The 23,990-nt window shown below is 36.4% G+C and overlaps 1 long non-coding RNA gene and 1 pseudogene across 1 annotated transcript; both read right to left on the bottom strand.

Annotated features, from left to right (window-relative positions):
* Window positions 1–1,507: 1,507 nt before the first annotated feature.
* On the bottom strand, window positions 1,508–23,949 carry LOC112662417 (uncharacterized). Its single transcript, XR_003138508.3, has 7 exons — window positions 22,531–23,949; window positions 21,726–21,792; window positions 15,697–15,773; window positions 12,905–12,976; window positions 11,482–11,649; window positions 9,765–9,856; window positions 1,508–3,281 (listed from the first exon to the last, which is right to left on the bottom strand). It is a non-coding gene; the product is annotated as an uncharacterized LOC112662417 (long non-coding RNA).
* On the bottom strand, window positions 17,258–18,504 carry LOC112662415 (spliceosome-associated protein CWC15 homolog; annotated as a pseudogene).
* Window positions 23,950–23,990: the final 41 nt, after the last annotated feature.

Below are 23,990 nucleotides of genomic sequence, written 5' to 3'. Positions count from 1 at the left end.
AAAAGTAGTATGATTCCCATCATACTAATGGTCAGAAACTAGGAGAACTAGGCAGAGTTCAAGGTCTACCCAATCTCAGAACACTGTACTGTTTCCACTGACATAAGCCTGACTTCCTGTTCGTAATTTTCATTGAAATAAAAGGATGCTACCACAAATGGACTAGCCTAATTTAAAACCCTATCTGAGGACAGAAACAGTCCTACTAACTGCTACTAGATCCAAGTAAACTGGAGGATGGTCAAGTATACCAACAGGACTGAATAAAAGAGGCCAGAAATAAAGCTCCCCATTTATGGAAACTTGATGTATGACAGAAGTAGCATTACAAATCAATGGCAAAGTGTTTGCAAATATCAATAATTGGTACTGGAGCAATTATTATCCATAGGGAAAAAATTTAAAATTAGACTCCTACCTCTGCCCGAGGACAAAGTCCAAGTTTTATAGAGTCTGAAACTTATAATTTGGGGATCCCTACTTAGGAAAAAAAATAGCAAAATATTTCACTTCTGCAAATTTTGTAAAAATATACAACCCCTAATGAACACATTACTTGGGCTTCTTTCCAGGCCCTTAGAAAGGACTTGTGCAAGTAACAGTCCCTGAAGCTTAAGTTTCACTCATTTCATGGTGAATCTACCTTGCTTACGACAAACACAAAAATAAATTCCAGGGGCACCTGGGTGGCACAGTCAGTTAAGCATCCAACTGTTGGTTTCAGCTCAAGGGACTCTTGGTTTCAGCTCAGGCCCTCATGACATTGAGCCCCACCTCCACTCAGCATTCAGCAAAGTCTGCTTAAGTTTCCCTCTCCCTCTGTTCCTGCCCCCTGCATTCTCTCTCTCTTTTTCTTTCTCCTTCAAATAAATAATCTTTTTAAAAAAAATTTTAAAGTTCCAGAAAAATTTAAAAAGGAAATGTGAAAATGAATTTTTTTTATTTATAAAAATTACATAGGAGAAAAATTATTATTCCTCAGAGAGGAAGGATTTTTAAAAATAAGACAAAAATACATAAAGAGGACAAACTGTTTTAAAAAGCTTAATAGGGATCCCCGGGTGGCGCAGCGGTTTGGCACCTGCCTTTGGCCCAGGGCGCGATCCTGGAGACCCAGGATCGAATCCCACGTCGGGCTCCCGGTGCATGGAGCCTGCTTCTCCCTCTGCCTATGTCTCTGCCTCTCTCTCTCTCTCTGTATGACTATCATAAGTAAATAAAATTAAAAAAAATTAAAAAGCTTAATAGGGATGCCTGGGTGGCTCAGCAGTTGAGCGTCTGCCTTTGGCTCAGGGCGTGATCCTAGGGTCCTGGGAACGAGTCCCACATCAGGGTCCCCATGGGGAGCCTGCTTCTCTCTCTGCCTATGTCTCTGCCTCTCTCTGTGTGTCTCTCATGAAAAAATAAATAAAATCTTTAAAAAACAGTTTTACATATCAAAAGTAAGTTTATCAAATTATATGTTAAAGTAAAATACAAGCCATAGGCTGGATGAAGAATACTGCAATTTATATTAATTAACAAAAGATTTGTTAACACAAATCAAAACACAGTTTTTATAACAAACTACAAATTAATGAGTTAAAAACAATCCAAGAGAAAAATGGGCAATCCATAACAGAAGAAACCCAAATATCTAATAATCACAAGAAAACATACTCGACTTCATTAATATTTAGAGAACCACAATTTAAAACAATGACCTGCTATGTCATACCCATCAGATTAATGTTTTCAATGTCTGATATCAATGATACAGAATGACTGGAATAAGTATACTGCTAGTGAAAACTCCACAATGGAGAGGAATTTAGCCAAATCCAGCAGAACTGAAGATGCATGTACTCTAGCAATTCCATTTGTAAGTATAGAGAAACTCTTGCACATGTGCACAAGGAGACATTATTAACAGTATTTTGAAGCGTGGTTTGTAGTAATAAAACAATGGAAACAATTGAAATATCAACAGGAAAAAAATTTAAAAAAGAAATATCAACAGGAAAAATGATTAACTAAACTGTGGTATCCTGATACAAAGAAACATAGTAGTGAAAATGAATGAGTTAGGGCTAGAACTTTCAAATATTTTACCTATAGTTGGAAATATAGTTTACAAATGACTCAGTACACATATATATGCAATGAGAATTCTCACAAAACTATACTGAAACTGAGTACATGTGATGTATTCTCTTTTCTCTGTTCTATTTTTCTTTTCCAACTTAGTTCAGGACTTATGAAATGGATACTGTGAGCTGCAAATAGTTTGCAACAGTCTGAAAAAACACAGAACAAAGTCACACACTTATCAACATTAATAAATCTGAAAAATATAACCTTGAGAAAAAATAAGTAACAAGGTATAACATATCACATACATAGTATATATTTGCTATATATTTAATTGCACATATATACATATATATGGCATTCATGCTATATATTGCTATATATTGTGATAGCTACGTATATATTTAGAAATAGTGTTAGATACTTCCCTGACAAAAATACCAAATTCAAGACAATTTAAAAGGGGAAAAGAATACAAAGTACTTCAAATGTATCTGTAATGTTTCGGTTTTTCTAAACTAAGTCAAATTATTAATATTTGACAAAGTTAAGTAGTAATATTTCTCAACTTTACATCACACCTTTGAAAGAATCACAAATCCTACTTTTCCAAGAAAATCATTTATATATTTACAAACATTTGATAATAGTACACATTTATAGTAAGTTTTAGAGAAAAGTTTTGGTCATATCTTAGGAGCTATTTTAAGGATCTCCTATTTTGCTATAAGGATCTCCTATAAGGATAATTAATAGTGACTAGGTGTAGGTGACTAGGCTGAATGGTGACCCTGCAAAATGATATGACCATATTCTAATCCTAAGAACCTATGAATATTACCTTATATGGTGAAAGATTGAAAATTACCTTCTATGGCAAAGTACATGATTAAGAATTTTGAGAAGAGTTTCTCCTAGATTTTCCAAGTAGGCCTAAGTGTCTTTATAAGAGTGACACAAAAAGTTAAAAATAAACTACCACATAATGTAGTAATTCCTCTTGGGGGTACTGAACCACAGAAAATTAAAACACTGGGGTTCCCTGGGTGGCTCAGCAGTTTAGCGCCTGCCTTCAGCGCAAGGGCATGATCCTGGAGTCCCAGGATCCAGTCCTGCATCGGGCTCCCTGTATGGAGCCTGCTTCTCCTTCTGCCTATGTCTCTGCTTTTCTCTCTGTGTCTCTCATGGATAGATGGATGAAATCTTTAAATCTTTAAAAAAAGAAAAAAAGAAAATTAAAACACCAATTGAAGAGATATATGCACCCCTCTGCTCACTGCAGCATTATTTACAATAACCAAGATATGGAAGCAACCTAAGTGTCTATTACTAGGTGTCTATTAATAGGTGAATGGATAAAGAAGATATGGTACATATATACAATGGATATTATTCAGTCATAGAAAGAATGAATTATTGCCATTTGCAACAACGTGGATGAGCCTAAAGCATGTTGTGATAAGTAAAATATGTCAGACATAGACAAATACCATATGATTTCACTTGTATGTGGAATCTAAGAAAACAAAACAAGTGGACAAACAAACAGAAACAGATTCATAAATACAGGAAACAAACTGATGGCTACCTGCAGGCGGGAGTGTGTGTGAAATAGGTGAAGAGCATTAAGGGGAACAAACTTCCAATCATAAAATAAGTAAGTCATGGGGATGTAATGTACAACATAGAGAATATAGTCAATAATATTACAAGTTTGTATGGTGACAAGTGGCAACCAGACTTATCATGGAGATCATCTCCTAATGTATCAAAATACTGAATTTTTGGGATCCCTGGGTGGCGCAGCGGTTTGGCGCCTGCCTTTGGCTCAGGGCGCGATCCTGGAGACCCGGGATCGAATCCCACGTCAGGCTCTCGGTGCATGGGGCCTGCTTCTCTGCCTGTGTCTCTGCCTCTCTCTCTCCCTCTGTTACTATCATAAATAAATAAATTTAAAAAAAAATACTGAATTTTTGAATCGTCATGATGTGTATCTGAAACTAACAGGATATTGTATGTCAATTATAAAAAATTTAAAATTCTGCTCTTCCTCTTCCCCTAAGCAACCTGAGGTGAACTCTGAAAATGGTTTGCTATTCACTTGACCCAGAAAACCCTACAAAATCATGCAAATCAAGAGGTTCAAATCTTTGTGTTCACTTTAAGAACACACATGAAACTGCCTAAGCCATCAAGAGTATCCATATCCAAAAAGCCACCAAGTATCTGAAAGATATCACTTTGCAGAAATAGTGTGTGCCATTCTGTCACTACAGTGGTGAAATTGGTAGATATGTCCAAGCCAAACAGTGATGCTGGACACAGGGTTGGTGACCCAAGAAGAGTGCTGAGTTTTTACTGTACATGCTTAAAAACGCAGAGAGTAATGCTGAACTTAAGGGTTTAGATGGAGATTGGTCATTGAACACATCCAGGTGAACAAAGCCTCCAAGATGTTGCATAGAATTTACAGGGCTCATGGTCATTTTAATGCTTACATGAATTCTCCCTACCACATCGAGATTATCCTTACTGAAAAAGAGCAGATTGTTCCTAAACCTGGAAGAGGAGGTTGCACAGAAGAAAAAAATATCCCAGAAGAAACTGAAAAAACAAAAACTTATAGTTTGGGAGTAAATTCTGCATAGAATAAATGCAAATTTAAAATTTTTTAAATTCAATTTTTTAAAAGAGGCTAATGAAAAAATAGTAAAAAATTAAATAAAATAAAATAAGATGCGGTGTTGACTACATGTAGACAATAATACCTAAAAGTTGCATAGTTTTCACTATGCAAAATCTTTATCTGCATTGCCTTATGTAGATACCTGGTTGAATTGAATTTCCTATAAATGGCTCCTAATAATCAAATATGATCAATTGACTAAAAAGTAAAATTTGTAATGGGCCCACATTACCTATTCATGCATTGTAAGCATTAAAGTCTTTAAAAATAGTTGTTAGGCCTTGATAATTTCAGAGCCCTTGGTGGAAACTTGGATGAGACTGGTGACAACCTTGGATGAAACTCTGCACATTTATAATTTAAATTCTGATACTTTGAAGATGAAGTTTATTTTCATTAAAAAAATGAGATGAAGGAAAATAACACAGATAAGGAAGCAATGTGACCATGGAGGCAAACTCTAGAGTGATGCAGCTATCTATCAAGGAATGTTAAGAGTCACCAGAAGCTGGAAGAAGCAGAAATAGATCGTACCCCTACAACCCCCCTAGAGGAAGTGCAACCTTGCTGACACCTCAATTTCAGACTCCTGGCCTCCAGAACTGCAAGAGAATAAATTTTGTTGTTTTAACTCACCCAATTTGTAGCAATATGTTACAGCAGCCACAGTAAATTAACACACTAAGTCAGCTTGGCCAGGGAGATATTCTTTGTATGACATGAAGATTAACCCTGAGCTTCCAGAAGAATATGAGTTAAGATTCTTACCTTGAATGGCCAAGAGACTTTAGCGAGAAACCCAATGGGGACTCCTTTACAGTGAAAGTTGGGATACTTCTCCATGAGATCAGGATTTTATGATGATTAAATAATTGAAACATGTATTTACCTGGGGTGGACCCAATATTTTAGGAAGAAAACTGAGGCAAAATAGATTTGTTGGGGTGATTTTATGTAGGAAATCTGTATCCAGAAACCTAGTTAGGGAGACTCATGCTAAACACTTTTCTTTCCTCAGTCCACAATACCAGAAATATCCTTAAAATCTTTTTCTGCACAAATTTCCTCATTGGTTGCAGGGGTTTTAAAATATGTGCACATATCCTTTAATAGCACCTCTTTTATTTTTATTTTTTAATAATAAATTTATTTTTTATTGGTATTCAAATTGCCAACATACAGAATAACACCCAGTGCTCATCCCGTCAAGTGCCCCCCTCAGTGCCCATCACCCATTCACCCCCACCCCCCGCCCTCCTCCCCTTCCACCATCCCTAGTTCACCTCTTTTAAAAAGCAGAAACTAATCGCCCTCCCTTTGAATATGGGTTGTATTTAGTTATTCACTTTTGAGAGATACAGGAGGCCAAAGCGACAACATGATTTCCAAAATAAGGACATAAAAAAGCATCATAGTTTCTTCCTTGCTCTTTCATTTAGATGACTTGCTCTGGGAGAAGCCAGCTGCCATAAAGGCAGCTGCAATAATGAGAACAGTCAAGCTGCATGAGGGAAAAGTCCACTAGCAAGAAACTGAGCCCTCCTGCCAAGAGGAAAGAGGAAACTGAGGTTTCCCGACAGCAGGCAGCTTAAAATGACTGCAGCCCTGGCTTCTTAACTGCAGCCTCATAAAAGACCCTGAGCCAGAACCACCCAGGTGAGCTGCTCCTGAATTCTTAACCCACAGCAGAAATTATGAGAGAATAAATATTGATTATTTTAATCTGCTAGATTTGGGGGCAAATTATGAGAGAATAAATATTGATTATTTTAATCTGCTAGATTTGGGGCAATTTCTTACACAGTAAGTAATACATTGATGTACCTTACAAATGAAGTGCCATCTTTGTTCAGGATGCTCTAATGTAATGAATGCCCGAATTATCCATTGATGTATTAGAAGATATTTTTTTAAAGATTTTATTTATTCATGAGAGACTCAGAGAGGCAGAGACATAGGCAGAAGAAGAAGCAGGCTTTTCGCAGGAAGCCTGATGCAGGACTCAATCCCAGGACCCCAGGATCATGACCTGAGCCAAAGGCAGACACTCAACCACTGAATCACCCAGGTGCCCCGATTTACTAGAAGTTATTATCAAATAACAACATAATAAATGATTCAGAACATCACTACTGCCACATAGTGAGTTTAGGAATAATATTATTTGTTAAGTATTTAATGTGTACTGTGAATTTTAACAGAGAGAAAACTTAGCCTTTAAGAACAATGCCTAGGGCAGCCTGGGTGGCTCAGTGGTTTAGCGCCGCCTTCAGCCCAGGGCATGAACCTGGGGACCCCGGATCGAGTCCCACATCAGGCTCCCTGCATGGAGCCTGCTTCTTCCTCTGCCTATGTCTCTGCCTCTCTCTCTGTATGTCTATCATGAATAAATTAATAAAATCTTAAAAAAAAAAAAAGAAAAGAAAACAATCCCATTTACAACTGCACCAAAAATAATAACATTTCTAGGAATAAACTTAACCAAAGAGATGAAAGATCTGTACTCTGAAAACGATGAAACACTGATGAAAGAAATTGAAGATGACACAAAGAAATGGAAAGACATTCCATGTTCATGAGTTGGAAGAACATATTGTTAAGATGTCTATACTACACAAATGAATCTACACATTTAAACAATCCCTATCAAAATAACCAAAGCAAAAAAAAAAACAAACAAAACAAAATAACCAAAGCATTTTTCACAGAACTAGAACAAACAACCCTAAAATTTGTATGGAACCACCAAAGACCCCAAATAGCCAAAGCAGTCTTGCAAAAGAAAAACAAAATCAGAGGTATTACAATTCCAGATTTCAAGTTATACCACAAAGCAGTAGTAATTAAAACAGTATACTGCTGGCATAAAAATAGACACATAGGGCAGCCCTGGTGGCTCAGTGGTTTAACACTGCCTTCGGCTCAGGGTGTGATCCTGGAGACCCAGGATTAAGTCCCACGTCGGGCTCCCTACATGGAGCCTGCTTCTCCCTCTGCCTGTGTCTCTGTCTCTGTGTGTGTGTGTCTCTCATGAATAAATGAGTAAAATCTTAAAAAAAAAAAAAAAAAAGACACATAGACCAACAGAATAGAAAACCCATAAATAAACCCACAACTATATGGTCAATTATCCTTTGAGTAGTACAGGTTTCTGTTGCTATCCAAAAACAGTGTTTCCATGAAACCTTTTGTAAGCCAAAATGGTGTAAACTGAAGAAGTTAATACCTTTAATTTATGTGGAAAAAAATCTTTGAGAATTCTCAGACCCCAAAAATAGCCTCTCTTCAGCTTCTCTGATATCTTAGGGCACATCTTGCTAACAAGTGCATGAAATAAATTGAGATAAAGCACAGAAGCTCACAGACACAGGTCGAAGCTGTGATGCCTTGATGCTGAGATACTGAGCATGCATAGTTCCTGGGAAGGAGCTTGGCAGTGTTACTCTCACTGTTCAGGGTGTGTGCCGCCTCTATAAGGGCTCACTGCAAAAGAAATTCTGAGTGCTATTTTAGCTTTTCGCCTTTTCTTATAAAGTGAAAACCTCTTCGAATTTGTTCAGTTTACAGAAAAATGTACTAATGTAGGCCTTTTGTAAAAATGAAGTAGTGCAATGTGAACTTTCAAAAAGTGAGCGATACTTACATTGGATTATAACTCAGAACATAAAATAAATATTCTTGAGTCTATATCAAATTTAAGAATTTTTTTAAAAGATTGTATTTATTTATTCATGAGAGACACAGAGAGAGAGAGAGAGAGAGAGAGAGAGAGAGAGAGAGAGAGAGGAGAGACACAGGCAGAGGCAGAAGCAGGCTCCTCACAGGGAGCCAGACATGGGACTCGATTCCGGGTCTCCAGGATCACACCCTGGGCTAAAGGCAGAGGTTCAACCGCTGAGCTACCCAGGCATCCCCCAAATTTAAGAAATTGAATAAATGAATAAGTTAATGAGAAGAGACAAATCTCCTTCACAGAAGGATTCCAAATAAGTTATGCATGTATGCCACCCTCAAGGAGCAGGAGCATAACTCCTCACTCCCTAAGTGTGAGCTGCGCATAGGGAATTCTTCCAGACTGTATAATACAAAAAAGGTGGAAGAGGGCAGGAGAGAGTAGCTTTACAGTGGAAAAACTTGACAGACACTACCATCCAATTAAGGTCAACACCAAAAGTGATAAGTCATATTGATAGGCTATATCCTTGATATGATAGATAATAATGGCACTTCATCTCTGTGGTCTTTCTCCCAAAAACTTAGAACAATGAGGAGAAAACATCAAGCAAATATGAACATCAAGCAAATATCAAATAAGGGACAAACTACAAGATACTTGACAATACTTCTCAAAACTGTCAAGGTCATTGAAAACAAGAAAAGAGAAGTCTGAGAAACTTTCACAACCAAAAGGAGCATAAGGAGACACGACAACCAAATGTAACGTGGGACCCAGGATGGGCTCTTAGAACAGAAGAAAAACATTAGGTAAAAAATAAGGAAATCTGAAAATGTTTGGGTTCATTGATGGTAACCAATAAACCATATTAATGTATAATGTTAACAATAAGGGAGACTGAGTATGGGGTATCTGTCTTCAGAATATTCCTATCAGCCTAAAACTGTTCTAAAAAATGAAATATATTGTTATTAAGGAAATATTTAACACTGATGGAGAGAACACTGGATTTACAGATCTGAGTCCGAAATCTGACTCCACCCATGATTTGGTTCATGATTTCAGTAAGCCCCTTTATTTTTATTAATTTTTTTTTTTTCAGTAAGCCCCTTTAAATCTCAGACATTGGGGCAGCCCCGGTGGCCGCAGCGGTTTGGCGCCGCCTGCAGCCCAGGGCATGATCCTGGAGACCCGGGATCGAGTCCCACGGCCGGTTCCCTGCATGGAGCCTGCTTCTCCCTCCGCCTGTGTCTCTGCCTCTCTCTGTGTTGCTCATGAATAAATAAATAAAATCTTAAAAAAAAAATAAATCTCAGACATTGGTTTACTCACCTTATAGTTCACAGACTGAGAATCCTGAAGTCTCTTTAACATCTGAAGTTCCATAAATCCATGGTTCTATTCCTTCATTAAGACAGTTATAGCTGAAAAGAGCACATGGAAAAATGGAGAAGCGTTCAAATTAATTCTTAATGCTTAATCAAACTTAAGTTCAGTAGAATGAGGATAATTTTTTTAATTTCAATAATTTTAACATTTCATTATAACAATTCAAATGTTATCACATAGAACTTATGAGGATGCAGAAAGTGCAAGCAGAACTCAGTAACTAAAGGTAGTGAACAATTCTTATAAATTATCTCTGACACAGAACTGACTTTATTTAAGCTTGTATCATTCCCTATTGATGTATCACTTTGTACATGGAAAGTGTACAAAATTTTGGGGACACCTGGATGGCTCCCTCGGTTGAACATTCAACTCTTGATTTTGGCTCAGGTCGGGATCTCAGGGTCCTGGGATCAAGCCCCAGCGTTGGGCCCCCTGCTGGGCTGGGAGTAGGCTTCTCCTTCTCCTTCTGCCGGCCCTCCCCCGCCCAACCCTCCCGTTCCCTCATGCACGCTTGCGGTCTCTCTCAAATAAATTTTAAAAATCTTTAAAAAAACAAAAAATGAAAGTATACAATTTTTTCATAGTATTTGGAAGACTTAATATGTAGTGTCAGGATGTAGAATTAATTGAGTACCCTTTAATATCAGCATTCATTAATTGGCCCTAATTTTTCTAAAACAAAACCTACCTTTTTTAGCTTAGCATTTCACCAAAAAACATTTTATACATTAACTTTGTAAGTGTAAACCTTATGTGAGAGCAATAATCAAATTCGGGGTAAGGGTATCCTCCATAATTATTACATACTTAAAAACATCAGGGAAGTTTAAGGGTTAAGTTTTAGCATGTCTAATATATCCATGCTAGATTAAATTTTAAAAAAATTTAACAGAAACCAAATAATTTATAAAAATTCATTCTCTGGTCAGTTATCTGTGATAAGTCTGACCTTATGAGATGCCCATATGGTGTAAATTAGATTAAAATGTTTAATTTCTTATTTACTCTGACAATGGTTTAATCTAAGAGGAGACTCAGAGGCTTACGTTGGCCTGAAAGGTTAAGGATATGATAACACTATAGTGTGAAAAGTACAATAATATTTAGCAGAGTTTTTTTTTTTTTTACTTTTTACGTGAAAAGGAGGCACAAAATGTCCCTCTCATATTTTAAATTACCATATCAAATAAATAAAAATAATAAAATAACCAGTAGCCAACTGTAGCTATATATATAATCACAATAATCCCTTCTACTACTAAATATTTTAGCATAGAAAAAGCATCATAAATAAAACTATAGCAAATACTCCTGGTGTAAAAGGAAACATTATCATGTTCTATTATTTAGCATGTGACCAAAAAAATTACCTTTCTTTGACTTTCAATAAAACGACATCTAAACCTTGAAGTAGAGGATCCCTGGGTGGCTCAGCAGTTTAGTGCCTGCCTCGGGCCCACAGGGTAATCCTGGAGTCCTGGGATCAAGTCCTACATTGGGCTCCCCTGCATGGAGCCTGATTCTCCCTCTGCCTGTGTCTCTGCCTCTCTCTCTCTCAGTCTGTGTCTCTCATGAATAAATAAATAAATCTTTAAAAAATAAAATAAAATCTTTATAAATAAAGAAAGAAAGAAACAAACCTTGAAGTAACACTCACCTATCTGAATAGAAGTTTTAGGGATCCCTGGGTGGTGTAGCGGTTTGGCGCCTGCCTTTGGCCCAGGGCATGATCCTGGAGACCCGGGATCGAATCCCACATCAGGCTCCCGGTGCATGGGGCCTGCTTCTTCTGCCTGTGTCTCTGCCTCTCTCTCTCTCTCTGTGACTATTTAATAATAAATAAATAAATAAATAAATATTTTAAAAAAGAAGTTTTAGAGCTATCGTCATATTTTCTTAGACTAAAGGAGGTAAGAACTGTGTTGTGTTTTTTCCATATGTTTCTGCACATTCTACCTTTAAAATACTATTTTCGTTAGTGTTTTCCTTGACATACAAATTTTGTTTAGTATCTTCCAAAGTGTAAACACTTCTATTTTGTTTTATTAATATTCTCATGGCAACATCAAGACTTAAGAAAATCTTTTAACCATCAAAAAGGCATTCTGGTAACACTTTTTTTGTTAGGTTTACAAATATTTCTTCGTATTATTTGCTTTTATCTCTCCTACCTACTGTTTCCTTCAGTTTTAGTGTATTTTAAATTTCTTCAAAATGATGGAATAAAAGAAGGAAATGTGTATATATGTATTAAATTTTTAAGTATTCATCTCCCTAATCTACTAAAATAAAACTCTTGCCAAGTCATTTTATCTTACTAGTATTTTACATAGAAAAAATTGTCAGAGAACAGTAATATCTGACACCCTGCGAACGTATTTTGAACTATGTTGGTTTCATGTCAGTTATAGACTACTAGGAGAACCCTGCTTATATCAGTAACCTTGGCCAAAACTATATAATACCTTTACATCAAAAACACTTCGCAGGAATTACTCATCTTTGTTGATAGAAAGGAGGATTGCACAGAGAGATGATGTCTTCAATAGAGGGTTGTGTTTGGTGAAAAGAAAATAAAAATTCTAAATGTAACTAAGTAGTAAATCCAAAAGCCATTCCTTTCGAGACAAAATTCAAATTATGTTTCTACTTTCAGAATCCTTTTATCATTACAAGAGTTATTCTTCTCTGGTTCAAATCTTGCTTACCTCCTTTTTAAAGTTATTCCTGAAAACATTAGCCCAGATGACCTAATTTCAGATGGCTTATTTACCTGTTCATAGATTTATATGCCACCTGCTTTTGCTTTTTCTACAGATGCAAAGTCAACCTCTGGCGTAAAATTCTACTTTTCTCTTTCTGCCACACAAGTAGTAAATAACATTACCCAATAAATTTTAGCATTTTCCCAAATGTGTAGGATACAAAAAATGTATTCATTCATGTGAGATATAAAAATGTACACTCACACTTCTGAAATCAACAACCAGCCATTTCACACTTGGGCCAAAGGCAAACAAACATAATTCTCACTGGCAGCTGGACAACATTCCAAGCTGCCACCACATTAATTAACTCACCTCAATCAGATTCCACTTCGACTTGCACAGCTTGCTGCCAAGACGCCCAGCAATAAATTTTTAGGCTAAATACTGAACAAGGTAAGGAAATACCATATGGTATGTTGTTATAGAGGGTGAGATATTCTTGTTTAACACTGGTAGCAGGATTTTCTGTTTACATTTTGTTGTTCTCATGCGATTTAAGAAACATGAATATATATTCTTATTTGTCTTATTGCTTGTCTTATTGTGGTGGGGAATGGGACACTAACAAGATAACAAAATTCCTTTGTCTATAAGCTTCTATAGTTGATATTCCCTAAATTTCAGGGCAACAGCTTACTCACCAAGTACTGGGAACCTATTAATGGTAAATTATTAGTATTAAATTTGAGGAGAATATCAGAGAACAAAGAACTCAAATTTCTTTTTCATTGAGATCTATTGGGAATTTACAAATAAATAAAAACTACTTATAGTTGAAAGAAATTCAAATTTGGGAGTTTAAAAATTTGAGTCCGGTTTCTGCCTCTAACTGGTTGTGTCACTTTGGCCTAATCACTTGACTTCTCTGATATTATTTCCTCATCTGCAATATGAAGCAATGTGATGAAATGAGTGGTTCCTAATCCTTAATGCACATATCAATTTAAGGAATTGGTTAACAATGCAGATTCCTGGATGCCACTCCTAGGGACTGAAATTGATTAGGTTTGATGTGTAGCCCAAGAGTCCTCATTTGTAATGAGGCAAGAAATTATTTTGCAGATAGAGAACCCATACTTTGAGAAATACTAGACTCTATAATATCTAAGATCCCTTTATTTTTAACAGTGTATTATTTAATCTACCAGTCATGTTATTGCTTTCACAACTCATGGTGTGATTTTGGGAAGAGGTCTAATTGGGAGTGATGATTCAAGACTTAATTTGCATTAGGAAGTTCAAATGCCTAGTTTAAAAGACTGGAAACACAAGAATACCACTAGCCAAAGTCACATAAGATTTTTCTGGGGTTGTGGGATGAGTGAGAGGATTAATAGCTGACTGGCTGCTCCCCCTAAAAACCCTGCCTGTAAAAAAAAAAAACAAAACAAAAAAAAAAAAACAAAAACCTGCCTGTACATATAAGAACTCTCCAAATCTAGACAAAGAAAAACATTGAAAGCCATCTGCAAATCAGCTTTATTCATAGTCTTTATCACTCACCCAGCAGAAGTACTTCTGTGGTTATTTTCAAGATTTTATTTATTCATGAGAGACACAGATAGAGAGAGAGGGAGGGAGGGAGGGAGGGAGGGAGGGAGGGAGAAGCAGGTTCCATGCAGGCAGCCCAACACAGGACTCAATCCGGAGACTCCAGGACCAAGCCCCAGGCCAAAGGCAGGTTGCTAAACCACTGAGCCACCCAGGGATCCCTGTCTTTCTGCATTCTAAGGATGTTACTACAAATAACAAATGTTTTTATAAATGAAAATAATTTCATTTATTTTGCTTTTTGTGTACCTAGTACATTCTCCTATTTTAAATGCTAGAAATCAGAAAAATATTTCATACTTGTTTGCAAGTCTATAAAAGTCTAGGAACTTTTGGAAATCTCTTTCTTCCTAGCTCCTAGGACATGATTCAATAAGGAAAGTAAAAGGCTCTTACTAGATCGAATATGCTTTGAGTTAATTTCAGATAGGTGCATATGGATTTAAGTTGTTTTTTTTTTAATTTTTATTTATTTATAATAGTCACAGAGAGAGAGCGAGAGAGGCAGAGACACAGGCAGAGGGAGAAGCAGGCTCCATGCACCGGGAGCCCGACGTGGGATTCGATCCCGGGTCTCCAGGATCAGGCCCTGGGCCAAAGGCAGGCGCCAAACCGCTGCGCCACCCAGGGATCCCTGCATATGGATTTATACTAAGCTATGTATCTTCTTCCATCCAAACCCTTTTATAGCCAGCAGAGAGCTATCCCATAAGACATCTGTTTGAGGTAGCCTAAAATTAGGAAAAACGCAACCTTAACTGGCCCACATAGATTATTAGTATGCAGCACAGGCCTTTCTCATCATATTACAAACTCAACAGACTCGAAGTCTCAAAAGCAGATTTCATTACTTCACTACTTAAAACTGAAATCAGGGGTACTTGGCTGGCTCAGTGGTTGAGCATCTGCCTTTGGCTCAGGTCGTGATCCCAGGGTCCTGGAGTCCTGCATCTGGCTCCCCACAGGGGGTCTGTGTATCTCATGAATAAATAAATAAAAAACCTTTTTTAAAAACCACGAAATCAATGGAAGGCGTTCAAGGCAAACTTACTTCTGAGAGTTGAGCAGACAGGTCTGGTTGTTGTGAACGATTCATATGGGGGAAGGTGGGAGAGATATGGCTAGAAATGTAGGTTTGGGGAATCATATTATGTCAATTAAAACATACCAACTTCCTTATTTTCTATCAATGGAAGATGTAAAAAGGCAATGTAACTTGCTTTTTTATTTATCTGCACAAAAGAAATCTGATTCTTTTAGATTTAATCAGTTTCTTCTTAGCTACTCTAATCACTACAAAAATCTCCAAATTCTAATAAGGTTCCTTACGGGATGGGTGCATGGTCTCTTATTGATCATTGTGTTCTCCTCAGTTACTAAAATCACTCTCTTAGTAGATGCTCAGTAAAGAATGTTGGACTAAAGATACATTGGCAGAGAAGTATTGAATTCTGCTGCAGACTTCTTCATCCCCTGCAGGTGGTGCTGGGAGACAGGTTCTTTGTTTATTTACTTATTCATAACGCTCTGAGCTGTAAAGGTGTTCTCCGTACCTGGTTTAAAGCTGTAGTAATGACATTTCGTCCTTCCCTTCACTCTAGTTACTGAGTCACAGAAGAGAGCCAAAACACTGAAAAAGATGATGAAAGGGAAAAGAGACGCTAAAGTGGTATCGCCTGCCCTTGAAAAGATTCTGTAGGACTTTCAGGGAAAGAGACTTTGTACATTTCTACTTTCCAAAAGAGAACATATATTCAGGAAATTATTCTGTAGTATTGAACATTACCCCAGATCTACTGTATTAGCTCTGATACTGTAATTGTCAACCCTATACTTCCAGTATTTCTCACCATGGTTTGATAGGACTGGTTGCTGGTATTTGGGACTTCAACCTTTAAGACTTCCTATCCACCCCACAACCTATCCACCATGCCTCCCAGTCACAGCTGCTCTCTGCTCTATAATCCTCCAGTTTAAGAAATGTATCGCTACCTTCTAATACCTGAATCTCCCACTTAATTGAGAGCTGCTATAGGGTAGGGATTATGTCATTATCATCTTTGTATCACTAGTTCTTACTTGATGCTTGGAATGTAGTGGATACTTTGGCAAAGTAGTAGACACCAAATGAATTGAATGAATGAAGCAATTAACAAATCAGTAACTGCCTGGAACTAAGCACGCATTTCTCTTCTATCATTCTTGTCCTGGAAATTTCTGAAGCCAAAAGTAGAGATCTGTGACTATAGCCATAAATAAGGAAGCTGGTATGTTTTAAATGACATAATATGATTCCCCAAAACCTACATTTCTAGCCATATCTCTCCCACCTTCCCCCATATAAATCTTTCACAACAACCAGACCAGTTTGCTCACTTTCTCTGATATGCCTTATGCTTTCCCAGCACTGAAATAATGCCATCTCTCTATTTTTCTCCCAGTCTGTTTTCAGCAATAATTCTCTAAGTAGTTCTCAGGGAGCTCACAACATCAACACTTTGTTCGTAAAAACAGTAACATGCTGTTTGCCTTCTCACTCTCATTCTTTTGCAAATGAACAGTGGAATTTTCCAGAGGCTGTATAATGTGTAATATCACAACAGAAGCAGGTATGAGAATCCTGCTGTCTTCTATTAAGCCATATATTAAAATGAAAAATGTAAAACAATAAGCATTTTTTTTCACTAACTGGTTTTGTTTTAGAAAAATATAGTTATTTTTCATAAGAATATATTATTTATGTTAACATGTATTTTTTTTTAAATAAATTAATAGATACTTATTGGGATGCCTGGGTGGCTCAGTGGTTGGGCATCTGCCTTCTGCTTGGAGCTTGACCCCGGGGTCCTGGGATCAAGTTCCATATCGGGGTCCCCGCAGAGAGCCTGCTTCTCCCTCTGCCTATGTCTCTGCCTCTGTCTGTGTGTCTCTCATGAATAAGTAAATAAAATCTTTTTTTTTAGGTATTTCAAGTTTTGAAAATATTTATTACAAGAAGATTCCCTTTCCCATATTAAAAGGAAAGCATATTACTGGAAATATTCAGAGGATGGAAACTAGGTTAAACCAATTCCCAAGTCTTCATCAAATAAGGTTATAAAAAGGTAGTTTGGAACTTAAAATTAGGGAAGCCTATACACAATTTAGAGGGGAAAGAGAAAAACAGAACAAAGTGAGAATGATCGTTTACACCTTACAGTCTTTAATTAAGCACATAAAACTGTACTATTTAATATATTTCACCACGAACTTTTTGTGAAATTCAGATCGCAGTGTATCATTTACAAATCTTATGTCTTTCTTCTGATCATCTACACCTTTTGCACAGTTCTTGAAAACAACATCGTCGTCCCACCTTCTTTTAACTTTGAAGTTGGCTGAGGCTGGGATGGACCAATGAGATTGAGGGTTTCCACTCAAAATATTTTCCATACGTATTCTTTCTTCTTCAGCTTTCTGTTCTTGTTCCTCCCTGGCCTGCTCTTCAGCTCTTTCTTTTTAAAAATTTTCTAGTTCTGCAAGAAGAGCTGCAGTGTCATTATCATCACTCTCCTCTTCAAAATATTCATCCTCGTCTTCCTCATCTGTTAGAGGATCATCTGCATCAAGGTTGGCAGCAGGAATCTGGTCTAACAGAGGCTTCTTTGACACCGACGAGGAGGTTGTATGTTTTCTTGTTGGACGGTCTCTATTTTTTTCTCTTGCAGCAGCTTGCTCTCTCTCTTCCAGCTCCTTCCTGAAGTCATGGTTGTGACCCTCTTCAGGGACATCCTGAGTCGTTTGTCTATATTTTATCTTTGTATGAGAAGGTAGGTCTCTACTTGAATACTTCTTTGAGAGTTGGCTCAAATCACCTTCTCCTTTTCCTCTCCCACCTCTCGCAGGTTCAAAAGTTGGCCTAGCTGCTGTTATCATCTTTTATGCTTTAAAGAAAAACTCCCAGAAGCCTCTGCCAAATAAATAAAATCTTTAAAAAAAAAGATATTTATTGATTTTCTTGATTTTAATTTAATATGATAAATACAAAGAGATAGAACCCATGTAAGCAAAAACTCTTTTGGGTCCTCGGTAATTTTGAAGAGCATTTTAAGAGTCCCAAGGCCAAAGAGTTTGTCAATGCTGATCTAAATCTTCTGTATCCTTTAAAGTCCAAATCAAAGCCTTCCTCTTTGATAAGCTATTTGCCATTGCAACTAGAAAGAATCTCCTCTGTCTAATCTGAACACTCAGGACACGTACACACTTAGGGTTCTTTTGCACTATTCACTTAATACAGAGCTTTACCAAAAAGGATAATATTGTTATGTTGATTAAGAATGATTATTAAAGACCTTTTTGTTTGATGGTGAATCATAAACAATCCTTTTCCAGTCTCTGATGATAATCTTCCCAGCCTTCAAGGAAAATAAAGGATTTTCTTGACTTTTCAATCTCCCTTTTTCACTGAAGATATTGATAAAGTTACATGTATATATAAAGCATTTGTTATGTATTCTTTAAAAGATTTTATTTATTTATTCATAGAGACAGAGAGAGAGAGGCAGAGACACAGGCAGAGGGAGAAGCAGGCATCATACAGAGAGCCTGACGTGGGACTTGATCCAGGGTCTCCAGGATCACGTTCTGGGCTGCAGGAGGCGCTAAACTGCTGTGCCACGGGGGCTGCCCCTGTTATGTATTTTTATTACAAACCTAAAAATGTTCATTGCAAAGGAATGAAACATAAATTAGAAATTTAAAATTTATATTCACCCGCAATGCCATCAACCTGAGGTAAAAACTGCTAACATCTTAGTGTATAAATCTCCCATCTTCTACTCTACATTTGTCTTTTCACTGAATTAAGTTATACTGAAAATACTTCTATCATTTTTATGATATTCTAAGATGCTTTTTTGTTTCTTGCACTTACCATCATACGATGTCATATAGGGATATTTAAAGAAACTGGTAGTGTTCATTTTTCTTTTGATAATGTTCATTTTAGTAAGTGGGTGATAGACACACAGGTATTCATTTTTCTTTAAATTAAATAGGTAGTTTAATTTCCTTTTATGTGAAGAATAACTATCATAAATGAGTTTTCATAACAAATGAATTTTTAAATAATATATGAAGAACACTCTTCTATGTCAGTAAGCATTTGTTACCTTAAATCTGTAATAGTCAACTATATAATATAACTTATAGGATTTATTTAACCTATGTTTAACTCCACTGTTAAGCACTTAAACTATTCTAATTTTCAAAGCTACAAATAATGCTTGGATTGTCTTGGCAAACCAAGAAACACCCTTAACTATAGAGAACAAACTGATGGTTACCAGAGAGGAGATAAGGGGTATAGGTTAAATAGGTGTTGCAGCTTAAGGGGTGCACTTGTGATGACTACCAGGTGATATTTGGAAGTGTTGAATCACTATGTTGTATGCTTGAAATATAAACTGTATGGTAACTAACTGGATTTGAAATAAAAACTTTAAAAAGGAGTTTTTCAAGCCATGAAGACATTTTGACACAAAAATTTGCATTAGGAAACTATGAGGAAGACATGTAATCAGCATTGGAGAGAATGGATCATCTGATTATGGGTGATACTTTCCTTGTACCCAAGTATTTTATTAAAAAACAACTTTACTGGGGCACCTAGGTGGCTCTGTCAGTTAAGTGTCTACCTTTGGCTCAGGTTGTGATCCCAGGGTCCTAAAATCGAGCCCCATGTCAGCCTCCCTGCTCCATGAGGAGGAGCTTACTTATTCTTCTCCCTCTGCCTGCTGCTCCCCCTGCTTGTGCTCTCTGTTAAATAAATAAATAACATCCAAAATAAATTAAAAAATAAAAATAAATTTAAAAACTTTACTGCTGGCATTGTATACCCTAGATCTGCACTGTCCAACATGGTAGCCACTAGCCACATATGTCTATTTAAATTTAATTAAAATTAATTTAATTAATTATATTTAGCTAAAATTAAATAAAATTGTAAATTCAGTTCCTCACTCATACTAGCTACATTTTAAATGCCCAATAGCTCCACATAGCTATTAGCTACCCTATTGGACCACACAGAACATTTACATCATAGCAGAAAGTTTTATTGGACAACATTGATGTAGAAAAATTACATATAGCATCAAATAGTAATCAGTATTATTAGCCAACCCTAAATAAATTTTAACTATATCTAAAAAGGTGATTATTTCTCTGTCATAACATAGGATAATTTCATATGCTCCTAATTAATTGGTTAAAAAATAGTATTAATTGAGCAATGTAGCAAACATGCACTGGAGAACTGTTTCAGTGAACTCACATGAACTATAGAACATTTCTTACTTTCATCCATCCTGTTAAAAATAAATGACAAGAGCATATGTACCCTTCAAAATGTATACGAGCCTCATTTTAGTTTTTTTTAAGTTATTATTTAAAATCTAGTTAGTTAACATATGTGGTAAAATTGGTTTCAGGTGTAGAATTTAGTGACTCATCACTTAACATATAACACCCCAGGCTCATCACAGCAAGCTTCATAAGTTTTAAAATGCTTACTTCCTATGAATACTAGAGAAATTCTTCTCCCAAAAATAGCTGGGGAATAAGTTAAGTTGTATGAGAATGAGTGGAAGCAGAGACTAATATTAATGTACTTTCTTGGACATGCTTAAAGTTCTGTTGTCTTTTAAACATTCTTTGAGAGGTTAAACTTTTTGAACTTAGAAATGAAGAACACTTGCCTGATGAAAGCAACTTTTTTCCCATTGCCATCTTTCCAAGAACATGGACAGTCAGAGCATTCCAATATATCTCCTGCCAAAGGCTTTTGGAGAATGACTAGAGACTGAGGTTGTTCTGGAACTGGAATCAGCTATATTTTTCTTTCTGTTGTCAGCATACACTGGGAAGTACACCTGCTGCACAGAGCTCATCGTTTCTAAAATAATCTGAGAGTTTATTACTCATGCCAAAACTGTCCAAGTCAGGCAGTTCCAGAGAAACTGGAATTGCAAACAGAGAAACTGCTTTGATCCAGAATTTTCAGGGTGTAATGCTGTGGCTCACTCCCTCATTATGAATGGATTCAGAATAGGAAAAAGTTAGAAGTCTAGCCTATTGGATCAGTTGCTTGTGATAATAAAGCTATCAGAAGCCTGTGATGTGCTTTTGTCTGGTATAGTTTTTTTATTAACTCTTTCAACTCTTTTTTTTTACACAGAATTGAAAAAAGTTTGGTTCAACAGATACTTTTTAAAAAATATTTAATTTATTTATTCATGAAAGACACACAGAGAGAAATAGAGGCAGAGACACAGGCAGAGGGAGAAGCAGGCTCCATGCAGGGAGCCCAACGTGGGACTCGATCCCGGGACCCCAGGATCAGGCCCCGGGCTGAAGGCAGCGCTAAACCACTGAGCCACCAGGCTGCCCCTCAACAGATACTTTTAACAATACTTTCTGTCACAAAACCAACTACAAATTTGGCCCCACAAGATGCTCATTCTTTAGTGAATGATAGCAACAGATAAATAAGAGCTAGGAGAGTTAAGGAAAGACTGCAAGGAAACGGGGTCACATGACTCACCAGTAAGATTTCCTGGAAGTAATGATAACCAAGGAGAGTCTTGAAAGATAAATGCCTTCTTTCCTAGCTAGGCAAAGAAAGGGTAAGAAAAAGTTTTAGGTAAAGAAAAACATGAGTCAAAGTACAGAGGTGAGAAAACAGCATAGTAAATTCTGGGGATTACGTGAAATCTCATATTACCAAAATAAGTGTCAGGAAGGTAAACCGAGGCTAGAACATTGTATTCCGCGCTAAGATTAATTTTCTACTGCAGGTGTTGGAGAATTATTATATGGTTTCTTAGGACAAGTGATCTGTTCATATTTGTGTTTTAGATGAACTACTTTGTTAGATGCTGGAAACTGTACGGATACAGAAGCTGCAGATTTGAGAAGTATTAGGAATAGAGTATGACCTGATGAAATTAAAAGAGATGCCAAATAATTTTCAAAAGTAGTACTAATTAAGGAATGAAATAAAAGGGAAACTAAATATGAGAGAGTCAAAGTATTCAGGAAGCAGGAAGGACTTTTCATTTGTTTTGTTTGGTTGGTTGCTCGGTTTTTATTAGAACCTCTATGAAAGAAAAGTAGAGAACAGAAATGGGAAAATACAATACAAAAATTTTAGGAAAGGGCAACCCTGTCAGGACTCCTCTAACTTTTGAGAGATTTCTCTGTATCTCTGCTTAATACACTTCTCTTTGCTCAAAAAAAAAAAAATAGGAAAGAAATTACCACATGGAAAACAAAGAAAGGAAGCACTGATAGTACAGTCAGAAAAGTCCTGATAATGACTCTGAGCAAACTAAAAGTCAAGTACTAACCTGTACTAAGGAAATCCAACAGACAAAGATCTTCATTAGTGATACAGAACTGAGGAGCAGGCAGCAATTCTCCTGGTTATGGAGATGATGTAATTACACTGAAAAAGAAGAAATAAAACAGATAAAAATTAACATGTTTAGGAAGATAGCAAGTAAGTAGGTGAAAAAATAAATAAACTCCAAATTAAGCTCTAGATCTCTATGTCTCCAAGAGCTGTGGTATTCAAACCTCAATCTACCAAAAGAATTGTGTGTTCTTTTCTTTTTCTTTTTTTTTCTATAAATGGATGCCATAAAAGTTGTCTTGCCAGTCAGGTACTTTAAAGAGCAGGGAAAATTTTTATTTGACTTAAAAATAAATAGAATCTCTTAAAATAGGACTGTATGGTTTCCTGCCTCCAAAACATTCATGACACCATCTGCATCTTGAGGATTTGGACAAGTATTTTTATTGCTTTTGTAGATGCTCCAACAAAATATCTCATACACAGAAAACTTTTCAAAACTGTTTTAATTACTTATTCTTCCAAAATGAACAGATTAATAACCAAAAGAATAAAAGTAAAGTGGTGCTGAATAGGAAATCCAACGAGTAAAAAATAATGTGCAGGAACTGGAAGCAAAATCTTTTCTTGCTCTTGAGAAAACACAGCCAAAAATCTTAAGATGATGTTGGATTATTGCGCACAGTTCCTGACTAGTTCACCAAGTGAAACAAAAGTTGCAAATGTTTTTCTATGCTTCTTCTAACATTTTGGGAAAGGTTTCTGAAAGGAAAGAAAGCAATCTTAATTTAAGTAAATCACACACACAAACTTGGCAAGCCTGCGAACACACAAACACACACACAGAGGAACACACTTTTTTTCCTCTATAGGAAGAGGTAATAAACTACTTGAATAACTTCCATTTAAATAATTTTAAATTGAAAAAGTATGAAGTATCTCTAATGTTTACAGAAGGAGGGCTCCAGTCACTTTAATAGGATCATTTTTTAATAGGGAAAACAATAAAACATAATTTGAAAAAAAAAAAAGGAAGGGATCTATAGCAAATTATAAATGGGTAAAAAATAACTATCTGTATGAGATCTAATATGTTGGGTTTATTTTTTTTTCTTAGATTTTATGTATTTATTCATGAGAGACACAGAGAGAGGCAGAGACATAGGAAGAGGGAGGAGAAGCAGTTTCCATGCAGGGAGCCCTATGTGGGAACTCTAGGATCACGCCCTGAGCCAAAGGCAAACGCTCAACCACTGAGCCACCCAGGTGTCCCCTCAATTGTTAAGTTTAAATTGCTTTTGAATTTTTTATCTTCAACTGGGTAAAATTGCTCTTTGTGGGTAAAATATCTGTTATATAAAAAAATAATGCAATATAAATTTTGCTTATCTGATATAGGACAAAATATAATTTATTGAAATTATATAATTCAAAGCAACTGCCATTACTCAAATA

This window comes from Canis lupus, chromosome 13, assembly GCF_003254725.2.
Source record: "Canis lupus dingo isolate Sandy chromosome 13, ASM325472v2, whole genome shotgun sequence".
In the NCBI taxonomy this organism is placed as follows: domain Eukaryota; kingdom Metazoa; phylum Chordata; class Mammalia; order Carnivora; family Canidae; genus Canis; species Canis lupus.
The sequence above is the reverse complement of the archived record's forward strand: the minus strand, read 5'-3'. Positions and strand labels throughout refer to the sequence as shown.